Source organism: Zootermopsis nevadensis, unplaced genomic scaffold, assembly GCF_977971745.1.
Source record: "Zootermopsis nevadensis isolate Lab colony 2312 unplaced genomic scaffold, Znev_1.0 Znev_ptg000020l, whole genome shotgun sequence".
NCBI lineage: Eukaryota > Metazoa > Arthropoda > Insecta > Blattodea > Termopsidae > Zootermopsis > Zootermopsis nevadensis.
Genome location: NW_028259152.1, coordinates 12,445,227 through 12,468,673, shown reverse-complemented (window position 1 = coordinate 12,468,673; position 23,447 = coordinate 12,445,227). Strand labels below are relative to the sequence as shown.

The following is a 23,447-nucleotide window of genomic DNA, read 5'->3' as shown; positions in this document are numbered from 1 at the left end:
ACTTCCGTTTATGGTAGAAATTAATGTTGAAGTACACCAAATACCAGCTCGTTTGTTAATTAAAGGATTCAAACGCCAGGTGAGGACATGAGAATAGAATAAAAACGATGATACGGGTTTAGAGGGAGTGGTGAGTGTGCATGTTCGAAATCCCCTGGGACACGAGATAACTTTTTTGTTTCTCGCCTACGACATTTCGGCACAAAAGAGATCAGTGGATAGACACTCTGAAGTATATTATAAGATTGGTTTCAATTAAAATTTCCCGGCGAAAGCTTATGCTTCGAGGCTGCTTTGGTCAAACATAATTATTCGTGACGTATCTATCGGACAATCTAAAAGCGTATTCGACGAAAGTTATAGAATGCTTGGTGAAATTCCAGTGACGCAGTGAATTGATGCAGCGATCATGTCGTAATGGTCGGAGTTTGACGCAGCCATGAATGAGGGAGTGAAAGGAAGTGGCCGGCCAAGGAGATCGGCACGAGGTTGTAATGGTTCCCTATCAAAGAAATCTCGTTTCACGCTTTACTTCTCCATAACCTTCCAGATACTGCTTTACAATCGTTATAAAGAAACTTACAATTACATTTTTGTAACGCAGTCAGTCAACATTACCAGTGGTCGTAAATCATTGGATCCGACGTAAACACCGAACATGGTTTTAGGTTTGATATCATATAGGAATTTTTTATGGTCTCATATTCATGTACTCCACAAATATTTGTTGTTGTTAAAGGGTCTACACACGCTAATTTACCAAATTTTAATTGCAAACGCCGGGATTTCGCAGTTTTAAGCACCATGACATTCATTGCACATGACTTGACAAAATCTTTTTCTGTTCTGTCTTGATACTATACTTTCCATAGACATTCGGCAGCATCGTAGGCTATAATTGCATTACATCAACAATAAATTCTTAGATATTGTTTGGAAAATCGTCTCTTACTTGTCCGGTAGATAAAAACTCGGGCAAAATCTCAAGGTTTCCCTACGCACACTAAGAGGTTAGCCGGCGTAGCTCAGTCAGTATAGTGACTGGCTACGGACTGGACGATCGGGGTTCGATCCCCGACGGGGGCAGAGGATTTTTCCTCTAGACTCTGCCATCCAGCCTCCTATACAGTGGGTACCGGGGTCGTTTCCCGGGGGTAAAGCACGGCCTGGGCGTGATACTGACCCCACTCACCCCCATCTGGTGCCGAGGTCAAGAAGGAGTAGGAGCTATAACTTCTCTCCCCCCAGGCGCCTACATGGCGCATAGTGGGACAGCTTTACTTTACTTTACACTAAGCGGTAAACAGTGCGCAGACGAATATTCAAGACGCTCTCGGAATCTGCTCTCCCCTACCTCAGAATTTTAAACTTAGTAAACTTAGCTGTTACACGCGATATTTACGAATTGCACAGTTACGTAGAAAATCGTAATAAAAATGAATTTAACAAAGATCTCTCTTCTAGTAAACGCCGTTCACTTATCCACATGCAGTATTTTTTTATCGTCGTAATACTACTTTCATAATCATCATTCTCATTTTAAATTTAATTTCTCAAACACTGAGTTCTGTTGTCTGTACTTACATTGCAAAAAATTATATTTTGGAGGACGTTTATGCTGCTTCGCCTTTTTCTGCAAACAAATAGGTCACTCGTAGAATATTCTGACAATTTGTACAGACACAAGCGTAGAGAAAACTAATATGGTCATCTCTCATCGCCAGGCTACAAGAAAGAATTATTACATAAAAGTACTTGACGAATCCTTTAACAGTGTGGAAGAGTTAAAATATTTGGAAACGATGGTAACAAATCAAAGTTGCATTCACAAGGAAATTAAGAGCAGACTAAATTCGGATAATGCTTGCTATAATTCAATTCAGAATCTTTTATTTGTCCGTCTGTTATCAAAACATATAAGGATTAAATATTATTTTTTCCGTCGTGTTGTATGGGTGTTAAACTTGGCCTCCCATATTAAGTTAAGAACACAGATTGAGGATGATTGAGAACAATGTGCTTAAGAGAATATTTGGACCCAACAGGGATAGATTGACAGGATATTGGTGAAAACTGTTTAATGTTATGCTCCATAATTTGTACTGTTCGATAAATATTATTAGGATAATCAAATTAAGGAGGCTGAGATGGATGGGGCATTAGTGTAAATAAGGGAGACGAGAAATTTATACAAAATTTTGGTTACAGAGCCTGAACGCATGAGACCATTTTAAAGGCCTAAGGGAAGAATAATATTAAAATGAATCTTAGAGAAATAGGATTGGCTTATGGCATAAACCGCTGGTGGTGTCTTGTTAGCACGGAAATGAACCTAGGTTTCCAGAAAAGGCTAGGAATTTGTTAATTAGCTGAGCGCAATGTCAGCTTCCCGAGGACTCTGCTCCATGGAGTTAAGTTACTGCTGCAATGAGATGAGATGTCTGTGTGGAACTGAAACTCTTTGTGATCCTTGTTCCGTGAAATTAGTTTCTCTTTATGCCACTAGAGCTCTGAAAACGCGGTGAAAGAGATGCATAACATTTTAGGATTAGCTTTACACTTGCAATAATATAGAGCTGAGCGCCTTTTCAAGCTTGTTAGCTTGTGGTAACAAGCTTAACTAGTCTGGCCAATCGTGAAAAACACTCACTAACTTATATGTTTAGTCTGGTGAGTGCGAGGATATAACATACGGAATGACGGAACATGTACAATCTCGTACCTTTACACTAACAAACCTGGGAATCAATCCGCGCAATACTTACAGAATATTAACATGTTAACAGGACCGCAACGTTAAACGTGTTAGATCTGCTAACACACCGAAAACCGATTTCTGGCGACTTTATTTGCGTAACCTTTGTGCCGTGTTATGACGTGGAAGATGAATTACGATGTACATAGGCGTATTCAGTTGCCAATTTTCACTGCCCGCTGTCTCGAGATTTGGTTAACACTTTGAACAAGTAGCACTTCGCCATAAAAGAAGAGAAACATACGGCCAAACAAAGTTATGTACCAAAACACCGAGAAATTTTTAAATTTTTCACAGCGTTTTTCGCTTGTGGATAAATATAAATAAGGCCTTTAGTTGGTACAGCAATGCAAGGAAATGAGGCACATACTTTTCCGTTTTTCTATGAGTACTACAAGAGAGCAATACTTTGTTATTAGTCAATTCACTAAAACTAAATTTGTTGCATATCGGGATTGGGCGCAGAGATTTGTAAAATGTCATCATAAACTCTCGCTTGGAAAATTAGAGTCGACCGAATTCGGACAAGCAGTGGTTGTTAACAAGGTAAGTGTTGGAGGTTTCTCCTAGTTGCAGAGGGTCTCGTACATCAAATACAGATTTACTGGAGAAAGAAGTTTGAATGCAGATAAGTTCTGAATTTTTTACTGTACATCGCGCAGCAAAGACAATGTCCAAACTTTACAGAATAAGTTCGAGGGCTGACGAGTGACGGCAAAATAACGTGTGCAAGGAGAAATTTTGGAAATTGTATTCCAATTATGTAAACGTTTGGTAATAAACAACAGTTTCTGGATATAACAGAATGTACACCGCATCAAATCCTGTTTGTGTGCCCAGAAAAAAGCTCGTTAATAAAATAAATCTTCGTCATACACTTGGAAGACTTTTGTAGAATTCTAAAGCCGTCATAATACAGACCAGATTTTCTCGTTGTGGAAATCACTAAATGCACATTTCCCTAGATGTAGTCAACTTATATCTAGAGAGAGAGAGAGAGATACAGAAACAATTGGTCTTCCACTCGACACATAATCCACTAACTTCTTGGATCGCGTTGCCACTACGATCGGCGTCAATTGGAATATTCCAGACGCAAAAGGTAAAAGTTAAGTGTAACCCGCGCCTATTTGACTCCACGAGAATCGACAAAGCGTGCTATAAATTCTCAGAATTAGTTAAGCTTTCATTCATTTCGCTTTACAAAATGCAAGCGAAAAATGGGGTACGCTAATACTTTGGTGTTGACAACAAAATTATGGTGATCTGAGGAACAAAGCTGCTTACTGAGCTGAATTCTTAGCTCGGTTAAGCAGTAGAATGCCAAAACACGATTTGCTAGTAACAGAGGTACAATTTCATACAAGTTGGATGCAATTTATTATTGTGGAAACAGCCTAACTCGCAGACTTGACACAAATATGGAAACCTATACTCGATGTCTTACTTTGCAAATTTTAATATCTCATTCGCGTTTATATTGATTTATTTCAGATATAAATCTAGTGTTATAAACCTAATAACACCACATAGTAATCAGGCTATTAATATTTTGTGTTATGAGTCTTTTGCAGGAGACTGAGAAAGCTCGGTTGTACTTCTTAAAGTGCCTATCAGTTCCGGATGTTGGCGATCAGCATAGCAATTTGAGCTTTACTGGCTGATACTTGAAACAGCCCTCGAGTGGACATCGAGAACCAAGTTTTTAGGTTCTGAAGCCAGGAGATTCTTTGCCTGCCAGGTCCCCTCCTTCCGAATACTTTTCCCTGGATTATCAGCTGAAGCACCCAATATCTATCACTATTTCTCATGATATGACCGAAATATTCCAACTTTCTCTTTTTTATGGTCTGTACTGCACCGGCACAAATCGAAATTAGACTCGTCAGAAAACGTTTACTGCAGATTAATCAATTCCAAACTTGATCTATATCGCGGCAGTTCTTTTCAACATGAAACATGCGAAAAGAGGGAAACGACCTCACAAGTGTGTGTCAAATTAGGAAACTATGTACATGCAAACATCAAGCTACTCGGTGTTCCTTCTTGTGGGTAAATTATATTTTCATAAAAATAAAATCTAAAATTACTGTTGTAATAAATTCTTTTGTAGATCAGTATATAAGCCACACAATTTTTTAAAAGTAACTGGCCTGTTAGTCACGCTTTTCATCAGTATACAAAAACATATTTTTTTCTAACATTTCATTTCATTTTAGATTCGTCTTTCTGTAGCAAGTTTATTGACGACGCCATGATTTAAATCTGATTACCACCAGCTATACATTTTCGACTTTACCAGCAATGTGCAAAAGTATCTTGCCCATTGCACACCCACACAGCCTAATTATTTAAACTTTATCTTCCCCTCTTCCATTTACGCCTACATAGGTTTGCAATAATTTCACACAAATAAAACAAAATTTACCGCGAGCAGTTACTGGGTAACGTGACAGTCTGGGGCTGGAGTTTCCTCTTCGCCACCACGCCGCGTCCATTCGGGCTCTTCGATCCGCCCACGTTCCTATTCACTGGTTTACCGGAGGGTATTTCTGGAGGATAAAGCAGTCGGAGCGTGAATGTAACTACTAGCCACCATTTCTTGTCAAGGTTAAGAATGCACAGAACTGTGCCTCCACTCCCTCTTGGTTTTTCATGGCGTGGGACAAATTGAAAATTTTATTTTATTGAAGTAACGATTAACATACCTACTTCTTTAACAGTTTGTCGTTTTGTGAAGCCTAAACTCAGGACCCAGCAGAGTTTTGGATAAGAGAAACATTCAAACGTTTGGAAGTAGCACAGATTAAATATTTAAATACCATTGCTGTTTTTACTAAATCGGACCACCAAGATTATATTGGAATACGATGTATAAAAATGCCGAGAAAATGATTACACAGTTAGGACTGTACTACAACTCACACATGACTAGAATGTCAAAAGGCTCCATTAGTGTTAAAATACTAGAGGAATCCAAAAAGGTTTATGTTAAATTAGGCTAGTTTGGGAATAAAACAAATGTTTATCTGGTACTGGTAACAGAACTTCATACGGGCCGCGAACAGTAAATTACGCTAACTCTACAATAAATCTTACCCCTCTGTTACGAAACAAGTGAGTCTCTGAGCTATCACTGAGAATTAGCATGTTTCTGTTGCGATGAAAAACAATCAATTTCCCCAATATCCAGATGGCGATGAAATTCGGTGGTTCTCTAAATATGCAAAATATAACAGGAAATAAATCGAATCTCAAATTTCCATATCATGTAGAGGTCAGTTAGCAGATTAACATAAAGCTTGTATGCGGTTTGCAATAATCACGAACAAATAAGCGATCACTGTCACAGACGAAAAAGGACCTACTGAGGGAAACCGATAAGAAGTGACAACTTAACATTCGTTTACTGCAAATACTAATTTATTCTAACTACAATTACAGCTAGGCGTGACCAAGAACTATTTATGTCGTGCTTGATTAAGCATAGCCTATGTCAGGGTGGTCCAATTTTTTTTTCTCTCGAGCCAGAATAGTTTTCCTGTTGAACCCAAGAGCTAAGAAACACCTAATGTCAATATTTTTGCATTGGCTTTATCTTTAATAATACTTATTCAGAAACGACAAATTACCATTGCATATGCTGAAATATACGTTTAATTTAAATGTGCACAAACTACTACAGAGTTATATATTATTTTAAATGTGTTCTGCAACATTTATTTTTAATAAATTGGTTGTACTAACTAGTAAAAAATAACAAATACTTTCTCTGGCCGAATCCGGCCCGCGGGCCGCCAGTTGGATCACGCTGGCCTATGTCATGTCGGATAATGTTGAAATAAAATTTCTACATAGCATCAGTTTCGTGTGCGACTGTTCTTTTGTAAGAGGATCGACAAAGAAGCCTACGCCTTGAGCTTAATGTTGAGTAAAAACAGACACCAATCAATATTAAGTGAATCTGGAAGATTTCTAATACGAAATTTTATCGAAATTTGTTCAGGAGTTTCGGGATTAACCAGACTGAGAACCACAACCCCTAAGGATTCAATTTAAGGACATCGTTTACGAAACGCTTAAAAAGGACTGATCTGACACGAAAGAATCACATTAAATAAACCACATATAGTAGCACATGTCCTGGCAAGAACCGAGTGGTAGAATGTCGTCCTCCTTCACGCCAGACTAATTGCGGAAACGGGTAGTCCAGAGCCTGGATTTACTCTCCATATGTAACTTTCAGATTGTCCCTTAGTTCATTTAAGGACCTAATTAATCTGGCTTAGGATATGGACAGATGATAATCTTTTGTAAAAATGGTGATAAATCTTTGGATTCCATAAAAGGAGTGGAATTTCTTGACTGACCGAGTGAGTCAACTTTTCAAGGGAGACTGATTTCGGGTTATCACGACGACGAAAAAAAGAAGATGGATGGTTCTGAGGTATTGTCTGGTATATACTGACTTCTTATACCGCAGCACATAGGCCACTCCAGATCAGAAATATAAAAAACCTTAATGTGAATTTTAATTAATTAACAATTGTATAAAAACACAAATTAAACAATCACGCTCGTAAGTAACAATAATTTAAGCCAAAATGAAATAAACCTTTTCCAATTACTCATGTGCAATTCTAAGTACCACACAGAGTTATTCTTGAGTGTGAAGATGTTGACATTTGAGGATAGGACAGCGACACCTGTAGATGGCCTGGAAACCGTGAGCTAAAAGCAAATATACACAATGACGTCCACGGTGAAATCCTAAACCTTAGCCGACTGTTTGATTCGTAAGACCAAAGAAAACAATGTCAGTGCTTTAGATGCAAGTAATAGCCAGTTTCTTATCTTTCGAAAATTTAGATCACAAGTCAAATCAATTTCAATGATCACCTTTTATGGAAGTCAAAGTTTCATTACTGTTTTCACAAGATTCCACCACTGGGCCCTATCCTGAGCCAGCTGAATACAGTTTACACCTTTCACATTCTACTCCTGTAGGATTAATTTTAATATTTTCCTATCTACGCCTGTCTCCCAAGTGGTCTTTCCCGTTCGGCATTTCCGACCACTATTCTTCGTGCATTTCTCATCTCCCACCCGCACTACTTTGGTTATAAAGACTATCTTATTGATTATTTCACGTTAATGATTTTTTGTAAAGATTAGCCTCCAAATTATGGAGCCCGTTTTTGTTTCCGTTCTGTTACTTTCACTCTTTTAGGTGCAAATATTCTCCTTAACACTCGGATCTAAGTCACCTTGAATCCGTGTTTTTCTCGGAGACCCATATGAAATGAGATACACTGTTGTAGTTTTTAATCCAGAGTCGCACATACAGAGTGAAGGTGACGTGGGAAAGTAGCCTGACAAAGTATGAAGCACACACAAATTGACGTTCACCTCAGATTTTGTATCACAATGGAAGAATAAACGGAACTGACACTAAGTTACTGAAGGCCAGTAAGTGACCCTGCGACTATGGGCGTGCCCCAAGGACACAGTTTGCCGGTGCCACACGAGTCTCACTTCACTTTCCCACAAATCCTTCCATGAACTCTATTCCTGCCATTTCCTATGTCTTAACGAAGTGCTACAACAGGAACGAGATTCCAGGTTCTCATGGCGGAGTATAAAGATATCTGTCTCCTGTGTTGTTGCGTCGTGTAATATGGCAGATGTTTATCGATGATTCTTTCTACCTCCCTCATAAGAACAAGCACTCTGATGATGGAGGCACCAAGTACCGCCGAAATGTCGGTAAACGTCTGCCAGACTACACGATGCAACAATCCAGAAGGGAGCATCTTCATTCTAGGACGGGTCTTTATTTAAGAACATTTGATGACAACGGGTTTATCGACCACTGTGCAGCTAGGAATTCATTTTGCGTTCATAGTCGTAGGTACTGTATCACCATTAGCAGTTCTGCATTTTAACCACGGAATGAACTTATGGATTTAGATTGTTTTCAGAACAAACGATGATAATTTCCCCAAACTGCATTATCCAGTTCATCCCTTATGGTATTTTCATTGAGATATGTTCTGAATTTTTAAATATTGTTAAAATGAGCTTTATCTTCAAAGTGAGAGTCTCTAATCTGGAAGTGTTTTTTCTTCACACAACATGCAATCTTTACACAGCAGTGACTTTGTTACCTGAAAATATTTTTTTTTCCAGAACAGAATCGATAGTTGTATCGTCATGACCCATCTTCGACCTTCGATAAATATGACTTTTTTATTTATGGGATTAATCATTGGCATTTAATCCATTCTATCACCAAACCTAATAAAAACATTGCTAATATCGAAAGAGAAAGAGAAGTGAACGTGCAATCACGTGGACTATTTTAAAAATTTAAAATGTTTTGATTAAAACTTTTAGTTTACGTACAAACCAACCAACTGAAGACATGGTTTAGAGTGATAAAGACGGTTGTCCAGTTATGAAAATTGTCATATGAACCCCTGAAGATGTCTGTAACGGACAGACCAAACATAGGTGTGAAGTAAATAAAATATAATTTCAGAACATAAATTGCATTTGATGGTAGAATTCAAGTCTTGACAATACTATGGTATGGACATGTTTAGATATTGTTATCTAAAATCAATCTTTGTGCACTGTTCCTTTCAACAGTTACAGCAGCAATCTAAAAGGATGCTTTGATATAAAAGCAAACAGGAAAAGTGACACGCCCAAGTTCTGCTGCCTACACGAACACCGATCACGTACAACGCAACAAAACAAAGAACTGCAGTGGCTCACGACTGACCTGATTTGTGCTAGACTTGCGATTTCTACACAATGTTACGTACCAGATACAGCAGCCGGTGGGTACCGACGGGAGCCTGACACTCTCTGCCGACCCCCAGCCATTCCCCGAGGTGTATAATCCGCGGAGCTTTACCTTAACCTACAAGGCGTGGTATTCTAAAAAACGGCGACCGGTCATGGTTCTAAGCGTTAATAAAAGTTAAAATTAGTTAATCTTTGATCATGAATAAAACATACGAAAACACGGATCGTATTAACAGCATTTGATTGTGTTTATTCGTTTGTTAGTTTATTCGATGACGCTTTATCTACAACAGATACTGCAAGGCGTCAAATTGGATGATGACCATGATTAATGACCTTGAGAATAATGCAGAAGAGGGATCGTGGATCACTTTAAGCTGGGCTTAAAATAATAGAATATGCCTTGTGGGACCAAGAAAAATCACGGAAACCGTCATTGACCTCAGCGAAGAACGTTAAATCAAAAAGTATGACGCGTGACGCGTGTTAATTGATGAACACTTGCAGAGTACATGTGAATCACAGCGACAGAAATGAACTGGATGTTGAAAGATTAATCACGTGTCAAAATGTCTCAGTAATGACTAGTTTTGTTAAAGAAAATTATAAAAACTCTTGCATGAACCTGTTTGCAATAATATGTTAGTAGAATTTTTAATAAACTGTTAAATAGGTTTCAAGAAATTGCCCTCATCTGTAAGCCAGCGGCCAACGAGTCTATAAGAAAGGGCGAATGTAGCTTTATATCTGTAGAAAAGTTGTGTAACCCTGATACAAGTAAAGAATGAAGAGCATCCCCTACATACTATGCATTACTGCCACGCAGGTAGAAAAAATGCGGGCCTACCGATCAAAAGATGGAAGGACCGATTCGAATTAGATAAACTTGAAGTCGAAGCAGGCCACTAAGCCTACACCACGAAGATGAGATAATCTAGCTCAAATCACATCCTCGTAACTACACAAGCTGACTCCGCCTTACTTCTGTTTTGCTGTAGTTTAAACCTTTGGCTCATTGCCTTTCGTTTTCCTCTACACGACTTTTTCCTTACTTTCGAAAGCTTTGAACATAATAACTTTTTTAAAAGAGAAGGACGTAGATACCAACGGTAACACAGTATCAAAATAAATCTTTAAAACAGAGATGGCTTCTGAGCCTAGAGCTGGATTCAACAGTCTCTAAAATGAATAGGAGTCCCTGTAAGGTTCGTACGAACCTTCCGGTCTAATAAAGACGGGAAATTTCTTGTTCGGCTGAGCGACTATCATCTTATCAGGAAGCAATCTACTGCACTGTGTTTGTTGTTTATTTAGTTATTTATGAAAAAGAAAGCATTTTATTAAAATGTATGTAAACATAGTACTCAAATATTTTATAGGAATCATCGAACCACATATATATATATATATATATATATATATATATATATATATATATATATATATCTTCCTTCATAAACTCAGTGCGCAGAGGTTGAATGCATAAAATATGAAACATTTCATCACGTGACAGCCAATTTGCGCGCAAGTCGGTATTATTATGTAATAATTAATTGCGTAATTGAACGACTGGTCAACGGGTCTTGGTCTGTCCTTGGCTTTAAGGCTGACTGTCACGAAACTGTTTCTACTGTTCGGCCCTGTAAGGAATTTATGCTACGTAATACTTTACATTGTAATACGCCCACTCACAACTGGCGAACTGCACTGAGCCGTTACCATGACCAGATTAAGGCTGCCTCACGCTATGGGGCAGGACACAAACACTAATACGATGTAGTTTGAGCGGCACAAGGATGTCCGGCAGTTCAGATGTGGAAGTGTTTGTTTTGGCAGCAGTTTGTAAAGAATTTGAGAAGAAGATAATGAATAAAAAGGAGAGAATGTCGATGGGCTAAATAATTGCATTAAGGTGCATCGAGAGTGAATTACATACACTATTTCAGTGTTCCGCCACCCTTTCCAATCATGGCACACCTTAATTTGACAGAGACACGTGGCAGCACACCACAAAATGTTGCATGACAAAAGGGGGGAACGAAACTATATATGGCCAGAAATGTATCTACGTATGAATCCCTGCCCCGTATGAATGCAGGCATTTATTATTTTATTTATTTAGTGTTCTGTATGGCGACAGGTCCATATGAACAGGATCCTTCCATCCTTTTCTCGGACTGGGACCTGTTCATATACGTTCTTAGCAGATGATCCAGAAGTAGTTTGCCATTGCCTTTGCCTTCTTCTGTGTGTGAATGGAGTAATTGTTGGGATGCCACGGAGAAACCGGGGAAGCCCCCGGAGGAAAACTCCGTGTTGCCTAGACCACGGCATTGCCCAACACAAGTTATAAATTCGGGCACCGTCGGGAATCGAACCCGAAACCCCAGGATTACAAGGCCAGCGTTCTAACCGCTAGACCACCGTGGTAAATGCAGGCATATGAAAACAAAACATAACACTTGTTGAATAAAACTACCGACGATGAAGTTGTCTGTGCGTGTGCATGAATATTACAAATCCTAATTATGAAAGAAAAGATTCAGTCACAAAGTCAAGTTGTCTTCGGTTTCCGTGCCGCCGATGTGACTTCGGCTGTAATTGGGAATGTCGATCACGACCTAGAGGCTTGGGACATGGGACAAAGTTGCCACCGTGAGAGACACAAGATGTCTGCCCTACATCTGCCTGGGACCTTTCCTCGCAGTGTGAATACTCTCTGCTCTCCTCACAGGATTTCTACTGAAAGAACAATTTTTATATTTGGTGTAAAATGACTTAAGCGTGTCCTGTCACATAGTGTGAACCAAAATTCATATTCACTGCAACCAAAAACTAAATGGTACAATATATGACGTACGGCCAGTTCTTTCGGACAACCCCTTACAATTAGCAATTTTACGTTTTTCCTCTCCTAAATTTCGCAGGTACTATTAACTCAAAGTTAAGCTGTTGGGGTGCACGAAATGTTGTAAGGTTATTTTGTAATCTATACGTGTATTGCATAAAAATACGTTATTATTACATGTGATAAATGCAGTCTCATTTGGGTTGTCAGAAACTGTATGATCTAATTTATAATGCACAGTAAGAACCGGTATTGCGAAACGCTTTGACCACGTTCATATATCATAGTAAGGTAAGATACAGAACAGGTTGGGTGAAGCTGGGATAACTCAGTCGAACGATAACTCCTAGAATGCATCACATCCAACGCCTCTGTGAGCGTAGAATTTACCACTCAATATCTAGAACCAAGATTTAGAATGCGTGGAGATAGACCTGCATTTCCCCATACGTCGTCATGGCGTAGTGCTTTTATAAAGATTGAACACGGTAAATAACTTTTCTTATTTCTCGTCTAAACCAAGTGTATGTATTGTTATGACATTCCTGTACGGGTTTTCAACCAGGGGTGCGTACGTGGTCAGCTGTAAACGAATCAACGGTTCAAGGAATGCTCTATATCAGAAGTAGTAATGTGCGATCCGTGGGCCATGGACAGTGACCATTCCAACCTTTTTATACGGTATATATATATAATCTAAACGTAAGGGCAAACAATAGTAAAAAATATTTTTAGTGGAACAAATAAACATTTCGTACGGCCTCTAACGTTAAAATCACGTTATTGCGCAAATGATTATTATTTCGTTGTACAAACAATATGAATATATTTATTTTGTACAGTCTATACACAAACGTTTGTGTATAGACTGTACAAAATAAATATATTTAATCAAACACAAACATGACGCATATAAGATACAAAAACAATATGAAATTTAACAAAACAATATGCAAATTACTCTGGTAGTAATAATTAAGTTTCGTAAAATTAACAGTGATTTGAATTCAGAAGAGTTTGGAAGCTAACAAACAACGTCCTTACAATAAACTTAGTCGTATGGAGAAATGCAAGTATTGTTTCCAAGTGAATAGCAGCTATAATCTTTGTGTTTCAGAACTAGCCTACACTTTCGATTATTTTTCAACATCCATTTTTACATGGCCCTCGAAAAATACATGAATAGTTAGTGCACTCCGCGGTAATTAAGTTTGTCGACCCATGCTGTATAGCATATATATATATATGGGTCCAGCTCATTCAATTAAAAAAACTGAATCCCTTGTATTCATTGGAGATGCGTCAGGGTCTAGTATTTACTTCGTCTGATTTATATTCTGGAATCCAGAGTTCGATTTTTGGTCCGGTAAGCGGCTATCCCGACAGACTCTTTCGCGATTTTCCACTGTCCCTTATGTCAAATGGTGGGACAATACCTTGAAAGAGACCATGGACCCAAAGATCTAGGAGCATACATCAACTGGCGCCAGCGTCGCTCCCATCTCAGAAATTCGAGTGATTTCCAGCTTGGTATTACGGACTGTAAGAAACTGGAGTGGCGTTCAGTGTTGGTAATTCAAGATTCTGTAAATTGGTTCGTAAGTTGTTAGGGGCAGTGTTTTTGTATGCTTGTATGTTAGCTTGTAGCTCGACAAAAAATGAACCGACTTACACCAAACTTGGCATGTTTATTGCTTAGGACCAGGAAAGGAACATAGGATCAAAAGTCCGGAAAAGTGTACTGAGTTCGATTCCCGGCGAGGGCGGTTCCAATAGCTCGGAAACTTAAGCACGATAGAAGAACACCAAGACCGAAACTGTTTCTTTCGAAGAGAAGATTACAGGAATAAAGGTCACAATTCCGGAAAACTGTCCTGGTTTCGAGTCCTGACGAAAATAGTTTCTGTAGCTCGGAAACTAAGTATGACAACAGATAGGCGTCGAGGTAAAATTTGTTATTTTCACAAACACAAAAACTGCTCGTTTCTAGGCGGTTAAATCCGGTTGTTATGTGTGAATGCCTCGGAACACATGGGAAGTACTGAAGGTTTGTTGCCTCAGGACTGCATTGCTTATGGACACAATGCCGAGCATGATTCCGGCAAGGTTATTTTGAAAACTTACTTAATCAATTATCACATTAATAAGTACTTTCATTAATTAATTAATTTCAATTTAGCTATTAATAATAGCAATAAAAGTTACAAACTGTGTTTATTCTGGAACTCAGTTCTGGTGATGATAGTTTAATTTTTAGTAATCCAAAAGCAATGCACCATATTTTAAAAAATCCCCTTTTATTCTACAGTGTTGCTATTCACACAGGACACTTCTATTAAAACTTAGTTCATCCTTCTCCCGCAAGTGGCACATGTGTATTATTCGTTAAACATTGCTCCTGTCGATGTTCGTTAGAAAGAACATGCTGTTATCGAGTTCCTGGTGTGTGAGGACGAGACGATGGGAAACATCCATAAGCGATTGCAGAAGGTGTACGGGGAGGATTCTGTCTATCGCACCACAAAGAACATCAGGCAAAGGTGGACATGGCGAACATTCGCGATTTGCCGCTCAGCGGCAGGCCACAGTCAGCGCGGACGGACGCCGATGTTGAGAGGGTGAACAACATGATCATGGCGGACAGACGCATTACTGTGAAACAATTTTCACTCCGACTGGACTTTGTAGAAGCCAGTGTGTGCAGAATATTGGAACAGTCGGCATTTTCGAAGGTCTGTGCGAGGTTGGTCTCGCGGCCCGGCCGCACGTCAGTCTGAGAACCACGGAAGCGATCACAAAATTTAGGTGGACAGTGTTGCCACACCCACCATACAGTCCTGATCCGGCACCGTCAGACTATCACCTGTTCAGTAAACTGAAAGATCATTCGTGGGACAAAGTTTGAGGACGATGAGTTCCTTGTGGCATCTGTGAAAAAATGGCCCAAAGCGCTGATCCTAATGTCTGTTCATATCCACTGTGTGAATAGTAAAGTTGTGAAATAAAAACTGAATTTTTAATAAAGTATGGTGCATTACTTTTGGAGTGACCCTCGTATGTATATTTTATACATTGTCTAAAATGGGCAAGCACTACATAGAATGTTTCAATGTTATACTTAGCTTTGTTCAAACAGGGTTATCCAGAGAAGTTCAGACATACATTCTCCCCTTCTCCATTTAAGAACAAAGAAACGAAACTCTTAAGCTGCTAGTAAAGGTCCCTAAATAAACCACACAAACGACAGCCATACGTTGTGAAATATTTTTGAAAACTTGTGTCACGGAATGGTATGGGAAATTTCTAGTCAAGTAACAAGCACACAGGTCGCTTCGTTTGTAATTCGTAGTCCTTTTCACAGTGACTTTAATGTCCTGACTGTTGAATGCGCTCCTAGCAGCTGCCATATTCTTTCCTTAGTAGTTCCGCCTCTGCAAAACTGACGCCAGACCTAACTCCCGTCACTTTCTCATTGACGAAACAATAGTTCCGTCTGAGATCTCAGTGTTCAGGACTCACACCACAGCGAACAATAAACAACTGCATGGGCGGGTCCGTAGGAAAACCGGAGCGATACTAAAGCCTTGAACTTTGTGGTTTCCAGATAGTGGCAGGCCTTGAAAGTAGTTGAAAGCAAGGATTTGCTTTTCCCCTTAGCTTTCTTTATCCCTCCCCTCAACCCTTCACTCCAAAGGAAATACTAATTACGATAATAATGTGAATCAGTTTGTCATTATTCCTACAGGACCGGTCTTGTGTACTTTTCACTAAACTTCACCAGCTACAAATGAAGAAAATTAACGCATTACATTCAAAAGTACTCAGTAAAGAATTTCCAACAATCCACAGTACTGCGCGGTACTTGTGCTGTGCTACAAACATACAAACGTGCGGTATAACTCTACGGTCCGCGCCCTGATGATACAGGCAGTACTAACTAACTAACTAGATGGCTTACCAAACCCGAAGGTTCATCACCGAATTAACCAAAGCCCTCCACCGGACCCTATCCTGGACCAGCAAAATCCAGTCTCCTTCAACTCTTATCTCCCATAGATCCCGCCTGACACTATCCTCCCATCTACGTCTAGGTCTCCCCAGCGGTCTTCTCCCCTGAAGTTTCCCAACCAGTACCCGGTGCACACATCTTGTCCCATCCATGCGTGCTACATGCCCAGCCCATCTCATTCTTCTCGACTTAATCACCCTGACAATATTGGGGGAGGAGTACAGATTTTTAAGCTCATCATTATGCAGTTTTCTCCAGACCCCATCGTCTTCTGTCTTAGGCCCAAATATCCTCCTCAACACCCTGTTCTCAAACACCTGCAATCTATGTTCCTCCCTCTGAGTGAGAGTCCATGTTTCGCACCCATACAAAACAACAGGCAAGATTATTGTTTTGTATACTTTAATTTTCAGGTTCTTAGAAATCAGACGGGAAGACAAAATATTTTGGACTGAGAAGTAGCAAGCATTTCCGGAATTTAGTCTCCTCCTAACTTCCTCATGAGTATCATTTTGATTTGTTATTGTTGTTCCCAGATATTTGAACTTTGTAACCCTTTCAAAGGATTTATTAGCCACCCTAAGATAATTTTGCCCGCCTGTCTTCTGATGACGAGATACTAACATGTACTTAGTTTTTTCTGAATTTACTTCTAGACCCACTTGTCTACTAGCCTCTAGTAAAACTTCTGCGTTCCTCCTTATTGTATTCATATCGTCCCCCAATAAATTAACATCATCAGCATATGCCAATAGCTGATGTGTCCCATTCTATTGCAAACACTCCTGCATATCTTGGACTTTCCTGATAGCATATTCTAACGCAAAGTTAAAGAGCAAGGGAGACAAAGCATCTCCTTGTTTAGTACGTTATTCCAAAACATTCGTACACATTCAAAAGTCTGCATGGTGCAGCTATACAAAAGACCACCATCTACACAAACCGAGGACGTCAACTTAAGTAGTGCCGCTTTCGATTTGTGTCAGGGAGTTGTCCGATTGAAATCTCGGCCGGAACAGCGACTTTCTTGTTGGAGGATCTTCGTTGATTTTCTCATTCGATGCAGGCCTTAAATAGGCCACAACCGCTTCGTACCGAATACATTCGAGTTAAAAGTGATAATCCGCATAGAGTACCTTTATCCAAATAACCACCGGATTTAGTAATTTATTTTACAGTGAATAGAAGAGTCATGATCTTTATGCTTTTCTAGGTAAGATACAGCAAGTGATTTCACAACAAACCACCTTAAAATTAGCATTCTCTCGATACTCAAACATATTTGACGATATTTCTGCGCTTCAGAAGCTGTTTAGTTTCAGTTACAGCGTGACTCAGAAGTAAGTACACTGTTTCAGCCACACACACACATGCAGACTCTATTTGAATTTAAACAGTGTCCACGAAGACAGTGGGCGACGGCCCAGGACCTCGCGCCTGAAGTGACTTTGCGTGCCTCACACCTGTACTTTTACGTATTCAACACTAATTTCTTTGTTCGACGCAACTCTTACGGCAGATAACGATTCCTTCTAACCATTGTATCTCGGGAACAACCAATTTTAAAGAATTCTTCTTTCTGCATTTTCGTTTTGTTGAGAGGTTTTCTATCCGTTCCCGTTGTTATCATGCGCCATTCTTCCCACACCCTGTAGTTTGATAAGGTGAGAATTTGTCGAATTTTTCAGCAGTAGCATTGCTGAAACTCTGCTATTTCTTAAACAAATGTCAGTTACCCACAAATCTCGTTAATATTGATTTAATAGAGAGGTTCACTTTTTCATAATACTACGACGCCAATTCCTATAATTTCCCCGAGTATTTTGCTTGTGTGTGAAACTGAAATTAAATTCTGACGGTGAAGTCTCTTGTAGCAAGAAATGCAAATGAGACCATGGGAGTGCCTGTGATGCTTTCTAGCTGTATCTGTGTGTGTCGGGAGTGCAGAATCTGGAATGAGGCGGTCGTTTTTGTATTGGCGTGTTTATCAGAAACCTGGCTGCAGCCAACGTGAAGATGTTTTCACATGTGATTTAGTTCAGAAAGACATTTACAGATGTATTTACAATGCTATAATATCATAACCATCATCACAATAATTGTCCCCATAATAATCTTTATAACTGTGTACCCATTAATTATAATTATCAAGACAACGCGTCACCATTAAAAACATCAATTACTTGATACCTCTAGGACTTATGCCCCTGTTTCTCTCCTACTCTCCTACTCGCAGACGAACTAACATTGTAATGGCACCCAAAACATTCACTCACTTCCGCACCGCGTTACAATTACAAAAATAAACTTGTTAATTAATACCTTTGGAAGGAATGCAGGATGGGACAGCGTTCATTAATAATTGTTAATGATAAGCTAGTCGACCATAGTTCGTTTACATTTCTTCAAAATAACGTGAACTGAAAGACATTTTCCATTATTGAGGAACATCATAACAATGTTACATTTTAAAAATAACACCTGTCACGTGCCTTCCACTCAATTCCATTTCGCACAGTAACAAGGCCAGTGATATGGAAATAAATTCTTCAGAGTGTTTCTTGCTCTCCCGGCCGAAATGTCGGTAGCTCATAATTTCTTTTTGTTGGGCTACTTGAAAAGCACACGTCCGGCACACTTAAATGATCTCAACAGAGAATTTCTGAACAAATTAATGTCACATCACTGACCGTGTCAGTAAGTGTTATGAATCGAGATTAAACTGTAATCTCCATTCCACAGTTCGGCTAATGGCAAAATTTCTTATAATTCTTCTAGTCAATCATTGCCAAGAAATCGTGGTGGCAATTTCTCTAGCTGAAAGATTAAGGGACCGTGGGTTTAGCGCGGCACCTGAATGAGCATACTCCCATTTTGGATTTTAACTTCAACCCTCAAAACGTAAACGATATACAGAGTGATTCAAAAAGGATTTTACAACTTTGAAAGTGTATAGAAATTTATTCAGAAGGCTTACAGAATCGGTTGAGGTGTTATTTTGTAGCAAACCAAATCACGTTTTACCTCAAACAGTCATTTTGGTTCGATGTGATTGCCATTGGTGATACGGCAGACATCCCACCTGAAATCAATTTCTTGCCAAATACGATCCAGCATATCCGGTGTCACTTCTGCAACTGCGGCGGTGATTCGAGCTTTGAGATTGGCAGGTAAGGGTGGAACAAACACACGATATTAATGAAACCCCATAAGAAAAAATTGAGAGGTGTCAAATCTGGAGAACGAGGTGGCCATGCTATCGACCCTGTTCGACCAATCCACCGACCTGGGAAACGGTTATTGAGGAAATCCCGGACTTCTGTGAGGTGGTGAGGTGGTGCGCCGTCTTGCTGGAAGTGAATGAGTCCTTTTTGGTCATCTTCGTCTAACTGTGGTATGAGAAAATTTTCGAGCCATTTTTAAATGCACTGCCGCTTGCGCTCGCGGTGACGGAATTCGGTACTACAGCAAAACGTGAGTCAAACTTGATTTGTTTTGCTACAAAATGACACCTCAACCGATTCTATAGGCCTTCTGAATAAATTTCTATACACTTTCAAAGTTGTAAAGTCCTTTTTGAATCACCTGGTATTAAAGATCAGCGAACAAGTCCACACCAGTAATAATAAGTATAGGTGTATCCCATGATCCTTATTCCCAGCTTCAATTCATCAAATAAACCATCGTTAATTGTGCTGGTCGTTAGCGATGTGGTGTCTCTTATTCAAAGTACGACATGGCGTATATCCCAGCTACCCAGAAACCAAACTGCCGATATCCGAAGCCTTTATCTGGGTAAGTAATCGACATCAACATCTGGCACCGCACTGGGTAAGCTTCGCTGAGTCTGAGACAAGTGCAGAGGTAGCGTTCGAGTACTGAAAGTATAACTTTATTGCCTGCCATTAATGCAAGTATCGACTATACTAGGTGTGGGCAACGTTTTCCTGTGGAATGCCATTTTATTATGTTAAAAAATTTAATATTCCGAGTTTACACGTTTTATTTGTGTGTAATGTGTACTTACTTATATAGGTCTCTATCAGTTTATGCAAAAACACGTGTTTTTATCAGCAGAACTGATGAATGTAGTATATAATACATTGAAAACAGATTTCATATGAGGTGTTCATTAACTATTTTCCTTCGTTCGAATACTTGATTCCGTCAGTCATTCGTCATTAATTCAATTACCATCAATCGATACTATCACTCGATTGTCATAATTCGAATATAAATCCAAATTAAAACTATTAAATTACGATAGTTACGCGCTCTGTTAGCAAACAAATATTTGATATGAATCATTCAACAGGGCCCATCACTGGGCTCTATTCTAAGCCTTTACCGACATAAGCAACGAACGCAATATTGTTTGCTTATTGCCTCTATCGAGTTGTATGTGGCACAGATAAAACGTATTAATTTAAACAATGATTTGTCTTGCATCGAAATGTAACTGTAAAGCTTCTTGAGTCAAGCAGCCATCGTATACGTCCCTACTCCACCACGCACAGACAAAGGAATAAAACTTTTATGTGTACGTATACCATTTCCACATCTCTGGATCGAGCCTTTATATCGATATATGCTGCCGGAAATTTAGAACCAAATGGTGCATTATGCCATCGTATCCTCAGTAACGTACCAACGTTTGGAGGATTCGTGGTACAACCCGTATCATCCTACAATTATCTTGAATTTAACATAGTTCCTACACAACAAAGTCTTTTCTGGTGATCAACCTTGTGTAAATGGCGCTGCACATCAGCCTGTCGGAGTTTGTTTCTTCCTTCCAGAGACAAAGGCAGATGCAACGTCAAAAACGCTGATTGCAGCGTCATTCTCACGCGGCTGATCGCACGAGAAGATACACTGCAGTCAGTCGGTGTGAAACCTTAAAAAATTGCGTGATCCTATTAACTATAGATACTGACTACAGAAAACTACTAAAACACACACAAAGTAGTTGAGTGACTTACGTTTTACTTTCAACATCCTCTTCGCACCGTAACATGTATAGAAGAAAAATTTCGAACATTAATCAGCCAGTTAAACTTTTTTAATCTGAAAAAAACTGGAAGAATTGTAAGCACCAGTTGCTTTGCTTCTAGTTTAGAACTGTATCTGCTGTGTGGAAAATTTCTGAAGGTGTTGTTAAGTATTTACAGAAGTAAATCAACATGAAACCAGGTATATAAATGACAGAAAAACGTTTCATTATCGTGCTTACAACTACCAGACACACACGTCCCTATTTTTAAGACAAATCAAATTGTAACACTAGCAACGACTTCGTTACTCATGAAAACTGTAGCTGTCCGGATGTTCATCAAACTGGCTGGCACTCTTTCGTGTGTTTCATCCTTTGTTTTATTCGTGTCCTGGTTCCTCATGGGCAATAACCAGTCACAGATAGCAACAGCAAGGACCAGAATAATTAAAATGGCAAAGTAGTTTGATTACGGCCGTTTGGAAATTACTTTGATACGAGGTGATTTAAAGTAAACTGTTTCAAAAATTTAAAAACTCTGCTACGTTTTGTTCTTTCTTTCGTTATATTCATAATAGAACTTATCGACAAATATGTTTTTCAATGAAAAAGGGCAACGAATAATGTTTATGTCGCAAAAACCAAATTTCTGGCAAAGTATAAACAACTGTTTATAATGTCACAGAGACTTAAAAAATGGAGTTAAATATTTCGTGACTGATATACCATTAGAATATTTTATACTATTTATTACGATTATTGCAAATAAGTTTTCAACTTTATTTCACACTACTATTTTTGTGTTTATCCCAACATTTTATTCGTACTGATCCTCGTTGTTGGTTACCTCCCAAGCTGGAAGTCCAATAATTATAATTATCGGACTTCCAGCATGGGAGATATAATCTTCGTGTTTAAAATTGCTCATTTTTGATATTTATTTTACGGGAGGCTTTTCTGTTCGATAGATTGGGCATTTTATTTGGAACAGAAAGAAGCCTCATGTTGTTTGTAATGAAGTCTTTAATTAAATCAGATTTTATGACTTCTTGTTTCTTACAGCTGTATTAACACAGTACTGTGAAATGAAAATTCTGCTTCAAATTACGAGCGTTAGTGCTGGGCTGTATGCAAAACAGGATTATAACTTGCAACAAGATAAAAAAAATAATAAGGCAAGGTCGGAGACATGGTTGGCCTGTTACCAGAGCAATAGCATCAGATGACTAGTCAAGGACAGACACAGGCAGAACACGCCCGTAACGGGATTTAGCTCAGCCCTGCTGCCAGAAACAGGGCTGCCAAAACTGTGTTTACCGTTGCCAAAAGCGCAGGTTCTTAACCTGCATCCTCGTGATCGGAACATGCCTGTGACGAGAAATTCACACACCATTTTAGTCGAATAACAATAAGGGACAGATCTCTTGTGAACTCGGTAATGAATTTTCGGGTTCCATAAAAATCAGGACGTTTAACTTCTGAAGAAGGGTGAATTATGAAGATGCAGATCTGAGTGCGGTGACGTCAACGAGGCAGAAAAGAGGGACATTGTCACCCCTTGCGCCATGATGCCTATTAAAGTCGAAATGCGTTGGAGGTTTACAAATTAAAAAACAACAACTTATCTTTCATTGCAGCTTGTGCTTGCATATGATGTGGAAAAAAAGTCCTGTGTTTGGATACTCGCCAGTGCTTTTCTCATGTTCTACCCTCACTCCTTCTTTAAACGCACAAAGTTTACTTGGGCATGAACCAACATACATGAACAGTCATATCGTCAGTTTTGGACAAACCTGTATCAGTCTGTTCCAATTCTCAGCAAGGTCGTCAAGGTGGAATATGTTCACGTAAAAGTGGAGTAAAGCCAAACGTGTTACTGCGGTTCTTAAAATTCAGTTGTAACTATCAGGTACTTTGTAGCCACGACAAGCCACCGTTGTCACCAGATTTAAACCTATTTTATGTTGGGATATCCCAAAGACAAGTGTTTACCACTAATAATCGAATAGGTGGTGATTTAAATAAATCT

General features: G+C 39.2%; 1 protein-coding gene across 5 annotated transcripts in view; it reads left to right on the top strand.

The window, feature by feature from the left end:
• LOC110840185 (uncharacterized) overlaps positions 1–23,447 on the top strand; it is a 227,208-nt gene that overhangs the window by 94,174 nt on the left and 109,587 nt on the right. The window lies entirely within an intron of this gene.